This window comes from Ursus maritimus, unplaced genomic scaffold, assembly GCF_017311325.1.
Source record: "Ursus maritimus isolate PB19 unplaced genomic scaffold, ASM1731132v1 scaffold_9, whole genome shotgun sequence".
NCBI lineage: Eukaryota > Metazoa > Chordata > Mammalia > Carnivora > Ursidae > Ursus > Ursus maritimus.
In genome coordinates, this window is record NW_024427107.1 from 65751395 (window position 1) to 65762712 (window position 11318).

Below are 11318 nucleotides of genomic sequence, written 5' to 3' on the forward strand. Positions count from 1 at the left end.
GCGTAGAAAATGATTCGAAGTACGAATATTAGATTTTTGCCCAGACAACCGTGAAGGCCTAAGATGAAGGGCACTTGTGTTCATATTCAATCCTTTACATGTTTTATTTTTTAAAAAACAAGTTGAATTCTTTCCCCATCCCTTCTTTCTCCTTTTGATGGGAAAACAACATAAAAATAACATTAAAGATTTCTTTTTTTGGAAAAAAGAGAAAAAAAACCTTTCCGCCCATAAACATTCTTATTTTTGGACATTCCAGTCTCTGTTCACATGCTTGCCGACTTAAATAGCTGCAATCGTGGAACTTTCCTTGGCTGCCGGGCCCTGAGCTTCCTGAGAGGAAGCAGAGACCGATGCCATTCACCAGGCAGCCAGCAGAGTGCCAGCCAGTGAGAGACTCTGGGTACCAGGTTGTTACTGTCACTGTGACCACTAGCTTGTTTGAGTAGAGGGACGGCAACTGTCCTCTGGCGAGGGCAGGCACTCCCCTGGTTTATCCTCACAACCGTCGTGCAGGGTAGGTATTCCTCCTCCATTTCCCAGAAGACGACAGCCGGTTAAGGGACCCACCCCTACTTACGGAATGAGATAGTGGCCGAGCTGGGATTCGAACCCAGGACCTCGGAGCTCAGAACCCGTATTTTCATTGCAGTATGTTTTCTCAGCCTCAGTGCTATTCACATTTCGGGTGGATATTCTTGGCTGGTGGGGCTGTCCTGTGCATTGCAGGATGTTGAGACGTGTCCTCAGGCCCCGCTCGCTAGATGCCAGTAGCATTCCTTGTCCCCCCCCGCTCCCTGCCCCACCAAGCTGTGACAACAACATGTTTCCAGACATTGGCAATTAATACCCCAGGGTTGAGAACCCCTGCAGTACCAGAAAGGCTAGCAGCCTGCTAGTTCCTTGATGTCCTTTTCTCGTGTTCAGGGCTGCATGGACAGTGGGTGCCGATCTGTGTGGGTACCTACCAGAGCCCCTGGCTGTGTGGGTTTGTCGTGAGTTCAGAGGGAGTCCATGCTATGTAAGAGATGCTAAAATAAGGGTTCATGTCCAGTCTCTGTAGTCCTACCTGCCTGGCTACAGAATCACCTGCCACCCTCGCTAAGAACTGGGGACTTACCCACCCCTTGCTATATCTGGATGTGTTTGCGGGGGCTCACACCTATGGGATGAGGCCTTGGCTGCGGTTGGCCCACTCAGCGGCACTGCGCAATTTAGAAAAATGCTACCCTTCCTCAGCCCTGCTTCAGGGCATAAGGATTGGTGAACAGAACATGGTCTGGACTCCTGCTTCCACTTACCATCTCTGATGTTCTTGCAGAGTCCACAACCTGCACAACCATTCACAGCAACTCTGACTCAGAAAGTTTTGTCAACTCTTCTTTCTCCTTCTTCACCCCTTGGCAAAGCAGGGCCTGGGTCATGGAAGCCCACAGAGAAAGCCTAAACCTGCTTTTGGACCTAAGACTCCACTTTTTCCTCACTCAGCTTTGCCCTGGACTTCCTCATTTATTCATTCAACAGACATAATAAACATCTACCGTGTGCAAGCCCCATTTTAGGAACTTGAGTTTGGAGCATCAGAAACGAGGCAGGATACATAGTGTAGTGATTCTCAAAGTCTTGTTTAGGGACACTTCAGGGCTTTTGTGAGGTCCTAGGATTTTCTTCCTCGACTCTAACTCATATGGCATGTTGTAGAATACTGAATGCGGAAGCAGATACGGGAATCCAGCTGTCTTCTCTCAAGTTCAACATTGAGGTTTACCAAATGTTTATTATTGTTATTTTAAGTGAGTTAATAAACATTTCCTTATTTTTAATTGCTAATAGAGCAAATATGAATGGATATAACCTACAAAAATGAAAGCTTGCTGGGGACCGCAGTCATTTTTAATAGCGCAAAGTGTGCCTGAGGCTGAAAGTCCGAGAACCACTGATGCGGTGGGCAGAGCCCTGGGCCTGGAGACCGTCTGGCCTGGACTCCAATACCAGCCCCGCGCTTCACTAGCTTGTTGTGAACCTTGGGCAAGTTCTTTAACTTTTCAGAGCCTCAGTTTTCTTGTCTGTAAAATGGGAGCCCGATCCCCCTCAGAGGGCGATGGTGAGAATTTCTGCTCACTCTTTGGCACCGTGTTCTGCTGGAGGGGTTGCTGGCTCTCGAGGAGAGCTGAGGGTGGCTGTCAGGGGGACGTGTCGAGTGGAGCACTGCCACAGGGCTGGGGGGTTTAGCAGCCTCCCCCGCAAGGTAAATATGTGAGGATTGGGAAAGTTGGTCAAAGGGAAGGAATTCAGTTTGTGAAATCGCTTCAAAGGGGAATTGGAGACGACCTGCTTTGCCCTTGATTATTTTGATGGTAACCACTTTTAAGTTCTGTAAAACTCTGCTGACTGTCTCTGTCTCCCTCTCTTTTTCCTGGAGAGAGAGGCCTTCTCAGGGTGCAGAGGAGCTGGGCCTTGCTGGGGTCACTCAGGGGAGCTGGCGGCTATGGCCGCTGGGCTTGCAGTCCTGGGAGTAGCTTTGGAGAAGTCCGCTAAAGGGACCACGTATTAGTCACTGGAGGGAGCACTTCTTAGTCGTGACCAGGGCAACCGAGGTGGGGCCTCGCCACCATGTATGCCACCCCGGGGCAGCCAGATGGTTCTTCCGTCAGCCTGTTATGATACTGAATTTCCACCACGTGAGATTTCTTCCTTGGGCTAAGGTTCTTGTTTACCAGAAAACGCCTACCAAAGTCTGAATAACAGAACAACTTGTCACCAGCCACTAACACCTTACGGTGGCCTTATTTATTTGATAACAGAGAGCAGGGCTTTGGGGCCGTGGGATGGAGGACAGCTAAATTTTGAGTGTCACAGGCTCTAAGAGTTCCCAGCCTCTATGTTTTTGCTGTTCCTTCTTCTGGGGCCCCTGGGACCCATCCCTGGTGTGACGACCACTCCCAACCCGGAGGAGGTGGGTCTCAGATTTTAAGTCTCCTGCATCTGTTCTCCCTGTCCCTCAGCTCTCTTTTGCCTTATTTGTCCCAATTCTGGGTTCAAGTCTTTTATGACTTGAGCTAACTTGGTTAGATCCTGGGAAATGCCAAAGTGGAAATTTGCATTATAATATTTAGGAACCTGGATTGACCCTGAGGTCTCTCTTCTAATTTAATGCTGTTGAACTACTGTCCTTCTAATGCATTTCTGGCTGCTTAACTTCGGGCTCTAGTTGGTGAGGTAGGCAGAATCGTCCGCCCCCAATGTCCGCATCCTAATCCCTGGAACCTGTGAATATGTGACCTCACATGGTAAAAGGGAGTTTGCAGCTGTGATTAAGTTAAGGCTCTTGAGATGGAGAGATTATCCCGGATGATCGTGTGGGCTTGATGTAATCACAGAGGTTCTAATATGAGGGAGGCAGGAGGGTCTGAGTCAGAGAAGGTGTGATGCTGAAAGCAGAGGTTGGGTTGATGTCACTGATGGTACCGAAGATGGAGGAAGGAATCCTGAGCCAAGGAATGCATGTGATCTTGAGCTGGAAAAGGCAAGGAAACAGATTCTGTCCTGGAATCTCCAGGAAGGAGCCCAGTCCTGCCCAGGGAAGCCTATTTCAGACTTCTGACTTCCAGAACTGTGATATAATAACTTTGTGTTTTTTTCAGCTGCTAAATCTGTGATAACTTGTTATGGTAGGAAAAGGAAATGAGCACAGTTAGGAATAGGGGTCAGCAGAAGCTGGTAGCTACCTCTCAGGGTGCTGTGAGGGCTCCCAGTATAAATAATGCGTGGGCTCTATCCTCTCGGGGCTCACAGTCTAGCTGTGGCCACCAGGCTCAAGGCGAATGACTCCAATGACAGGTGCAGAGCGATACGCACCAGGGCAAAGCTGCAGGTCACGTGCTGACGACGGAGATGCTGCTTCTGGTCAGTGGGTTCGAGGCAGGATCAGAAGTGGCATTTGAGTTGGTCCTTAGGGGAGGGGCGAGGTCTCACAAACGGGCAGAGGGAACAGAATGAGGGATGGCGTGGAAGCGGAAGGCACAGTATGAGTCTAGAAGCAGGAAGGGACTTGGGTTTGTATCAGGATCTACCGACAAGCAATAGAAAACTCCAGCTCATTGCATCTGGAAAGAAGTCCTGGGGTGGGTCGCTTCTAGGTTGGCCGATACGATGGCTCCACGACCTCGCCAGGGACGCAAGTTCTTTCCCTCCCCTGTTCTGCCATCCTCGCCTCCCAGATTTTGCCAAAGCCTGTCCCTCCATGGCCACAGGAGGGCTGCTGCAGATTCAGGTGCCACATGTAAATATGACAGTGTCTAGCAGAGGACGAGGAACTATCCCTTCACAGGAACGTCTGTGTATCAGCAAAGAAGCCTCCCCTCGGGCATCTGGGGGGCTCAGTCGGTGATGCGTCTGCCTTCAGCTCAGGTCATGATCCTGGGGTTCTGGGATTGAGCCCTGCATCGGACTTCTTGCTCAGGGAGAAGCCTGCTTCTCCTTCCTCTGCCTGCAGCTCCTTCTCCCTGCTCATGCCCACCCCCCCAAATTAAATAAAAACTTAAAAAAAAAAAAAAAACCTTCCCTGGAGTTCTCACTCCTCTTCTTCTCTGCATGTTTCCAAGGCTGGAATTGGACTGGCCCAGGGAAGCATGTGTGAGGACAGGGATAGATGACCAAACAACACTGGGGTTCTGTTAGCCAGGAAAATGAGGAGATGGATTTTGGATAAGCAACCAAAAATGTATGCCACGAGAGATGTGGGATTGGGGATGGGTAAGGGAGGATGGGTAGGACTTGAATGCCAAGCAGGTCTTGTCAATTAATTTTCTCTGGCTTGGGGAGCTACAGAAGGTTCCAGAACAAGGGTGTGACTGACCAGAGGTGAGCTTTTGAGAGATCACTCTGGCATCGTTATGGAGTGGAAGTGAGTCCCTGGAGGCCAGAGATGCCAGCTGGGGGCTCCTGCATGTGTCCACAGGAGAGGACAGTGGGAATGAAAAAGACAAAACAGAAGTGAGAAGACTTATGGGGATAGGATGGATGGGACTGGGCGCCAGCTCCTTCCTTCCTTCTGCACATAGAACCCATCACCAAGTCCTACTGGCTCGGATCTGTCTGCTCTCTCTGTTGTCACAGCTGATACCCTCGTTGGTGCCCCGTGTTCTCCTGCTAGGCTCACTGCACTAACGTCCATAGCACTCCCCCTGCTGCCATTTTTGCTTTCCCGTGATCTAGGGTGTCTCCAGCTGGGCACCATCAACGTTTTGGGTCAGATATTGCTTGCTGGGGCGGAGGGGGACTGTTCTGGGCCTTGCAGGGTGTTTCGCAGCAGCCTGGCCTCCACCTGGGATGGTGATGGATGCCCATAGTACCCCCACACCCAGTTTCGACAACCAGAAATGTCCGTGGATATGACCACGTGTTTCCTGGGGGCAGAATCATCCCGGGGTGAGAACTGCTCCCCCAGTCCTTTCCTCCATAGCTGTCCAAAGGATCTTTACATGGCAAATCTGATGGGGTCACTCCTCTGCCTCCCATCTTAAACGTCTGCAAAGCCTTTGACTTTTACAGCCAGCTACTCTTCTTCCCTCTCTCCAAGCCTGCCCCAGTCACACCGGTCTTCTCTCCATTCCTCTAGGCTTCCCCATGGAGTTGTTTCCTCTGCCTGAAACATCTCCCATCTCTTTGGCTACTTCCAAGCATCCCTCACACCTTGGATCCAAGGTGACTTCTTCCAGGAAGCCTTCTGCTATTCCTCTAAGTCTCTCACTTTAGGCCCTGTGTCTTCCCTTTCTGCCTGGAGCTCCTTCAGTGGTGCCCGGGGGGCAGGGGGGAGGGAGGCACGTGGGGAGGGGGCCGCCAGGACCCTTGATCCTCGGCCTCAGGGAGTCAGGGCCATGCTGACAGCTCGGTGGCCCTGCTTGCCCACATCTTGGCACCTCACCCCAGGTGGCTGGAGGCAGCCCGTTGGGAGTCGTTGGGTTTTTCACAATGAGTTTCCTGAAAGTCACCCCAACTCGGGCCGGGGATAGCTGGGTGCAGGCCAAGGGGGGAAGCATAGAAAGAGAAAGGCACTTCCTGTTAGAAAGCGGAGGCCTGGGAGGTGGGGCTGGCGCACCCAGGCCCAGAGCCAAAGGCACCGTGGGGGGGCCTCCACAGACCCTCGGGACCCTCACAGTCCTGCAGACAGAGGCTGGCCTGATCTCCCGTGGTCAGGTCTGGCAGAGTCTGCCCACGCTGGCTTGCACACCTCGCTCCTGTCCCTCTCCTGGCCCTGTCTGGGTTGGGATACTGCCCTCTGTCCAACATGTTGGAGGTGACTGCTTCTCTCAGCTCCCCCTTTTGCCCTTAAGACCCCGGAGTGGTTGCTTTCAAATCTGCTTAGGAGAAAAAGGAAGGAAGCAGAGGACTTCCTTCTCGCAGAGGCCGCCACCCAGGGAGGCCAAGCCACAGGCGGCGGCTCCTTCTAGCTCCCCTGTAGCTCCAGGAATGAGGGGCCTATGCACGAGCCCTCCCCTGCCCCGGCCCCCATCGCACAGAGCATTCTGCTGTCCTGGGCCACCCGTGGTCTCCTTTCTCGGTGGGGAGGGGGGAGATCAGACATACTTAGTAACCAGCTTGCCATGGCTACTGCCCATCATGATGGACACACGGCAGCCATAACTCCTCCCCCAGGTGGCCAGACTGAGTGACTAGGGCCTGCTTTCTGTCTTCCCTCAGGCCCCAAATCTTACACACTCATCCCTCTTTCACAGCTGCCTGCCAGCTCTGGGATCTTTATTCAGCCCCCGAGCCTTAATTTCTGAACCTGTCCAGAGGAGATCTAAAACCAGCATCCACTTTTCAGGGTTGATGTGGGGATTCCGTGACACCAAAAGCTGCTCTCACCGTGGCTGGCCCATCACAGGCTCGTGGGTCCTGTGACCACATGTCCTCGTTTGCCTGGGACAATCTGGTGTGGGCCTGCTTTCCTGGTGTAATTATTAATAGCATCCCCTTTCGCTCTCGAAATTGTCTTGGTTTGGACACTCAATGACACAGTCGCCGTCCGTTCTGTTCCCCGTCTTCATTGCTGGCGACTCTTTTCCGTTGGCCAATGGCCGCCTGTGGAAAGGAAAAACACTGGGTCTGCTCTGAGTTCTTGCCCCAGCTCTGCCACCAAGCACAGTGTGGCCTCGGACAAGTTGCCTCCCTGAGCTTCTATTTCCCCAGTGGCAGGGAAAATGTCACCCACCAGCCTGCAGGGCAGGGCCCTGTGTTCTGGGCTGCGCCCCCCAAGGCCTGGCACACACCTGGAGTGGAGCTGGGAGGATGCCTGAGTGAAGCCGCTTTAGCTGTGACCGGAGAGGCCGCTCCTGCCCCTGCTTCGCACTCACGGGGATTCCTGGTCCCGGAGTCAGGGCCAGCGTGTCCCTGTGATGGTGCGCGCCTGAGCCACCCCAAGCCAGGCGAGGCAGAAGAGGAGGCCCGAGGCACAGGCCCCAGCTTGATTCCAGTTGCTCCGGACTGTCTCTCGGCCTTCTCCGAGCGTTCTCGTTTCTTCAGCCTCAGGCTGAGAGATTGGGCAAGACGGTCTCACGCGGCTGCTGAGCGGAGCTGTGCTTCTAGCTTCAGGGGACATACATTATAATGAGCCTACCGACACCAAGACCTGGGTTTGGATCCTGACTCTGCCTCTCCGTGACCGTGGGACCTCAGGCAAGTACCTTAACCTCCCTGGCCACCATTTTCTCAAGTGAACGAGAGGCACTTAATATATTAACCTCTGTCCCGCCTGCCAGGCTCTGCTGGTGACAGAAACGCTGCTCTCCTCCATCCCCCTCTGCCTGATGTCTCCCCCTGCGGGAAAGGCAGGACCAGTGTCCTCGGGAGGCTGATGGGAACCAGGTCACCCAACACCACTCCGTATCTGAGTCCACAGAGGTGTGGCCTGTGGCCTAATGAAGATGTCATATGCAATTTTCCCAAGAGGAGAAGTTTCAACAAACCACTGTCCCCGAAAGCGGCAAGGGAGGACGGGAAATTGGGCGAGTCCCGCTCCTCAGACTCCTTATTCCAGAACGCACATTTCTTGAGCACTTATTAGGTGCCCCAGTGGCTCTCGCATGGCTCCATTTCATCCTTACCACGACTCCGAGAAGTGGGCCTTATTACTCCTTCAGGAGGCATGCAGAGGGGGGCGCCCACACATATTCTCGGCTGAGGGGAGACTGGCACCTTCCCCATTGGGGCTGTGCAGTTCATTCCCCCTCCCCCCACAGGTGCTGGCTGCTTGGGACTGCCGCTCTTTCCCTCCTCCCCATAACCTGAGACTTGCCTCCCACCTACTTCTCAGGGATGCTTTGAAGACGGACGAGAGTGTGTTTTCCCAAAGCTCCCAAGGCCTCCTGGGGCCTTACCAGGGCAGTGTATTATTAGCTAAGGCACAATGACAGCTGCACACCGGCCTTAATGAATGCTCTCTAAACATCCTGTCACTGAGGCCAGAGGCAGGCATCATTAGCTCCATTTTAGAGATGAGAAAGCTGAGGCCAGGATCATCATTTGTGACCTGCCCACAGTGTCACGATGAGTCAGTGGAGGCCTAATGCAGCCTTTCTCTCCGTTTGTTCTCCTTCCCTCCTGAGAAAAGGAGGGTGAGGAAGAATTGGCATCCATGGGAACCTCTGGGCTTTCCTTAGAGAGGGAAGGACAGCCAGACTCAGTGGCCCCAGCCTGCCAGAGCCGGGCCTAGCCGGAGTGGAGACTAATAAGGAGGGGGAGTCCAGAGCCCCCTCCCTCCCTGGACAGCAGCCCCCCACAGTGCTGGAACAGCATCCCCCAACCTTCTCCAGCTGTTATTTTGAGACTCAGACCATGGACAAGGTGGGGCTGTGTGTGTGTGTGTGTGTCCCGGTTCTTCTAGCCTGGAAGGGAACAAACTGATAGGGAGGAGGGAGGTGGCGAGGAGGGCAAAGGACTCACATTTGTTTAATGCCTTTCATGTTCCCTGTACTTTACGTGCAGTTTGCCATCTCGTTCCCATTCTAACGATGAGGCAACTGAGGCCCAGGGGCGTAAGCAATTCATATCAATTGCACAACAGGTGAGAGGCAAAGTTGAGATTCCAACCCAGGCTTCTCTGGCTGGGAAGCTGTTGTTTTGGAAGCAGCCCACCCTGCCCCCTTGGAATTTCTCCGGGAGAGGTGTGGCCTACACAGTGTGAGCGAGTATGCCACCTGCACGTCATCCAGGCCTGCATCCAGAGGGACTCTGCGCTTGGTTTAATTGGCTCTGCTGTTACTATCTGGAAATTCTTACTAATTTTTGAACAGGGGGCCCTGCATTTTCATTTTGCCCTGGGCCCTGCAAATTCTGTGGCTAGTCCTGGGTCTATGCACCAAAGGCTGTAGGACCAGATGCTTCTAACTTGCCAAGGGCTTTGGGCCAATCACCTGAGCCCAGTGTCCCCATTTGCACCACAAGGAGTCCGGGTGAAAGGGCCAGGTCGGGCTAGCATCATGGCCATGGGGCCTGGGCTACAAGGGCCTGGTGAGGACCTCTTGTGGGAAGAAGGGCCCTGATGAAGAGAGATCCTGGGGTTCATCTTGGGAAGACCTGGTACCTTGTTGAGCTTTAGAGTGACTGACAAGTGCTGGAGAGCAAAGAAAGGGGGACTCACGAGTCCTCTGGGCTGCGGCAGGCTGGTGGAGGGCCCTAGCCCAGCTCTTAGTTTAGGGAGTTGCTGAGAAATTGTTGACCTATATAATTCTGACTCACCTTTTTCTTTCAAATAAACACACTTGGACTACTTTCAAAGCGGTCACCAGAAGAGACTGTGGCTGAAGATGTCGCTGTAGGGGGTGCTTTGGTGCCCTGAGCTGCACTTGTGGGGCGTGGAGGGTTCTGGGTGAGTTCTGACACTCGCTCACAGCTTCCCACCTCAGGCACCAGACACGCGACTCTGATTTTCTGCCTCGGGCCCAGGTGTGAGAGCCCAGTCAGCTTTGTTCAAGGGTAGCCTGGAAGTCCGAGGTCCGGGAAGAACCTAGCTCCCGGGCCTACAAGGGCAATTTTAAGAGCACACGATTATATTGACTTTTCCTCCTTCTCTGACTTAAGCTCCCCCTGCTTCTCATTCCTGCTTCTTGGGGTCATCTCCTAAATAATCTGTGTGAACCCTAATCCTTGTCTTAGGCTTTTTTTTTTTGGAGGACACAAATAGTTGAGTCACTTACAGCCTTGGTATTCTCTCTTCTGGACTGACCTTGGGAAGCTGACGCCTGATCTGTTGTATCTCTTTGAGTGTGGCAAACCTTTTGTCTTCCAGGAGTGGGGAGATTTCTGGCAACAGCCACACATGATCCAGAGTGAAGCTTGGGACTGGGGTAGGTGACCAATCACACTTGGTGTGGAATGGCAGCTAGAGCAGAGGCCAGAGTGGAAGACTGGCCTTTGCCAAGACGCGGCTTCAAGTCTGATTCGGGTTGTGTCCTTCGCTGTGCGATTTTAGACCAGAGACTTGGCTTTTCTGGGCTTCACGGGCATCGTCTGTAAAATGCAGGGCAGGAGCACCCAGCTCCCGGGTTTGCTGGGAGGATCGAGCATATTTGTGAAATCATTTTGTGGTCACTAAACAGCTAGACACGCAAGGGTTCTGAGTGGTTGAAAACAAGATGGTGACAGTAAAGAGTTTGGGGCCGGTAAATTGTGAAGGCTAGTATGCCACCGGAGTCTGAACACATTTGATCAGTGGGAGCATCATTAGAAGGGCCCCCCAAGAGGCTTCTGGCCAGAGACAACAGTTTTCTGGTTGTGGTCACCCTGGTGTGCTGGTCATGAAGCAGCCCTTGGTCCTCCATGGACATGCCTTGGAGACACAGAGAAATGGTCTCAGTTCTGAGCTTGTTTTGTGGGCATTCATGAGGGCTTGGCGGACAGCTGGTGCAGTGGCCTGGTGGGTGTGGGCTGGGGGCATTGGTGTCAGTGTGCACCCTGTGCTGGGGCCCTCCATCCCTCCGACAAATATAGTTATTGAGCAATTGCTGTGTTCCGGTCACTGTGCGAGTACGAGGGGTACAGCAGACAGCCCTGGCCCTTTTGGGACCACATTCTAATGGGAGAAAAGCTGATAAACAAATACAGACATGAGATCAGGTTAAGTGAGGGGAGAGGATGGAGGGGCACAGAGGGCTGCCAACTTAGAATCATGAGGGATTTGGGGGTAAAGGCAGGGGCGATGGGCAGTGCAAAGGCCCTGACGTGGGAGAGAGAACAGAGAAGGGGCAAAGTCACAGAATGCAGAGAGGTGAGGAGGCAGTGGGGAGGCCAGCTCATGCTGGACTTTGTAGGCCAAG

General features: G+C 53.1%; 1 long non-coding RNA gene across 1 annotated transcript; it reads right to left on the reverse strand.

Annotated features, from left to right (window-relative positions):
* Positions 1 to 2489: 2489 nt before the first annotated feature.
* Positions 2490 to 7489, reverse strand: LOC121101713. Its single transcript, XR_005833712.1, has 3 exons — positions 7275 to 7489; positions 6871 to 7086; positions 2490 to 3517 (listed from the first exon to the last, which is right to left on the reverse strand). It is a non-coding gene; the product is annotated as an uncharacterized LOC121101713 (long non-coding RNA).
* Between the last annotated feature and the right edge of the window lie 3829 nt (positions 7490 to 11318).